This window comes from Rhagoletis pomonella, unplaced genomic scaffold (assembly GCF_013731165.1).
Source record: "Rhagoletis pomonella isolate Grant_MI unplaced genomic scaffold, Rhpom_1.0 Rhpom_scaffold_00007, whole genome shotgun sequence".
NCBI classification, from domain to species: Eukaryota; Metazoa; Arthropoda; class Insecta; order Diptera; family Tephritidae; genus Rhagoletis; species Rhagoletis pomonella.
In genome coordinates, this window is record NW_023458561.1 from 40275093 (window position 1) to 40277574 (window position 2482).

Sequence of the window (2482 nt, forward strand, 5' to 3'; positions counted from 1 at the left end):
ATTTAAAAAATTACACTTGAATTCAAAACAACTCGCAGAAAATTACAAATCAAAAAATAAAATTTTGAAAATAATGTCGCTTACGTTATTTTGGCGGTTAGGGCTCGATATGTTTGCCAATTAAAAACAAAATTATATCTGCATTACTAATATAGCTCTTTTCTAATGCTTCAATAGAACGTATCAAGGCGAATTCATATAAGGTGGTATCGATTCAACAAATACAACAATTACTTGTATTTTGTTTTTGCTTTTAGCTGGTCATTGTCAAATTTCAGCTATTCTTCTACGAATGAAAAAGGGCGACAGAAAATGCAAACACTCTCACGTTTTCACTCACTCACTAGCAAAATATAAAATTTTGACAATCAAACGCTACTCACAGCTGATTAAACAACACCACCTTATATAAATTCGCCTTGGAACGTATGTGTAGTTTAAAAATGTGTAGGACTGACTTGAGGACCAGATTGACAACTGATATAGTTGTAGCAATATTATAAACAAAGCAAGGCATAAAAAATAACGTTGATATTTTGTTTGAGCCGCAAGAACAAATGTACCAATCTAATTGGATAATGTAATTAATTTTTATACTAAGTACCTGTAAATATCTGTAATAAGAAAATTTTGAGTAATTTGTTCGTATTTTGAGGATTATTCCTTTGTTTTTGAGGAATGTGATAATTTGTGGCAACACTGATATGAAGTAAAGGTAAGGTGGGCAGGCTAGTATAACATCAACGCCAAACTCATGAGAAAAAAAGGAGTTATTGAAAAAGGGGGCGTGGCACCTCCCATATAAACTGCATTTCTCACACTAGAATGTGTATATAGAAAAAACACCCTGTCTCAGAATTTGTTTGAAGAACGCCCTATTTTATCTGAAAATGTATTGTAAATGAACTGAGATGGGGCATTTTTCAATCGGCAGCTGAGATGGCGATGTGTACCTATGTCTAGTTTCACCAATAAATTGTAAATTTATCAGGCTGTTAAAATTTAAAATAACACAATTTTGTAAGGAAATTTCGTTATTTTATATTTAAACAACCTGATAAATTTTAAAATTGATTGGTGAAACCGAGCACTAGATATTTAAAGAAATAACACACAAGCTAATTGTAGAAAAACTCGAGCAAAGTTCAAACTGTCAGCGTATATGAAATAAACTCTAATGGCCCCGTCAGTTGAGTAGATTGTGTGTGTGTTGCATAAAGAGCGTCAGATTGGCAACCCTTGCGTCGACGGACCCAACGGACGTTGGCAAACACTAAACTTTTGACGCACGTAAGTCCGTCACTGCTGACAGTTGTATAGCCCCGCGTTTACACAAGACAGACCAATGAGAATATGCACAAAATTTACACATTGCTTGAGTAAAGTAGGCATCCAGACAATAAACTGTCTTCGAAAAGCCAGAGACAGTGATGAAGACATCAAGAAAAGTGGGTATATATTAATAAAAAAAGTTCGTGTTTTGCTATTGTATCTGAAAGATTGACTTGTGTAAACCCCAAGTACGTGGCCATAAGGAACAGTTGATTTTTGTTTCCGACGCAACACCTTCATTGTGGCGTGTCTCTACGGTACGTACTTTCTTCGCATACTTTTCCTTTATTAACGTACCAGTACCCATTCTGACGGGCCCATAAAACTTACTTGTGGAACGCGTATGTGTAACTCGAAGTGACTTCGAGTAGCTTGTGGAACAAACGTAATTATTGGAAGGGGAGAAAAAAATTTAAATTTCGTAGGCCTGTGAAATAAACAGTGTTGCCAGAACTTTTTGGGCCGACCGGCTAGATTGGGAAAAAAAAACGGCTAAAATGTTTAGTGAAATTTCACATAGACAATTAGGGGATTCACAAGACGTGTTAACCGTCGTAAAATCTTAAGGTTAACATCTTTTTTAATTAAAATGGTTTTAGGGGATTTCTAACTAAACCGAAATTCTTTTAAACTGATAAAGAATATATAATTAGCCAACCCCCCAACCATTTTAACCGCTATTTTACATAAACAAGTGTTAAGCTTAAGATTTTACGACGGTTAACACGTCTTGTGAAACCCCTATCTGGCAAAAAACGGCTAAAATGTTTTAGTGAAAATTCACATGCTTTATTTAAATAAATCGCAAGAAACGAAAGACTAGTTAACACCATTAATTTATATCGAGTGTATATTCCTCATCATCAAATGAAACACTATTGTATATATCACCTGAATTCATTAATTTTAAGAGATCGTCATCTACAGTAAAATTATGGCAGCATTTTTCTTCACGTTTTAAACCGTATCTTATATATCTTTGCTTAGTTTTTATTATATTCATTGAACTAAATATTCGCTCTACTTCTGCATTACTTATAGGCAAAACAAGAAAACTAAAAACTAGGTTGGAAAGGTCGGCAAAAGGGTTTTCTCCTAGGGCGTTTCGAAATTGATAAACTTCGGCCCAAAATTTTACAGGTGAGTCTAA

At 34.4% G+C, this 2482-nt stretch overlaps 1 protein-coding gene across 1 annotated transcript in view; it reads right to left on the minus strand.

Moving 5' to 3' along the window:
• Positions 1–2482, minus strand: part of LOC118743823 — a 29888-nt gene that overhangs the window by 18096 nt on the left and 9310 nt on the right. The window lies entirely within an intron of this gene.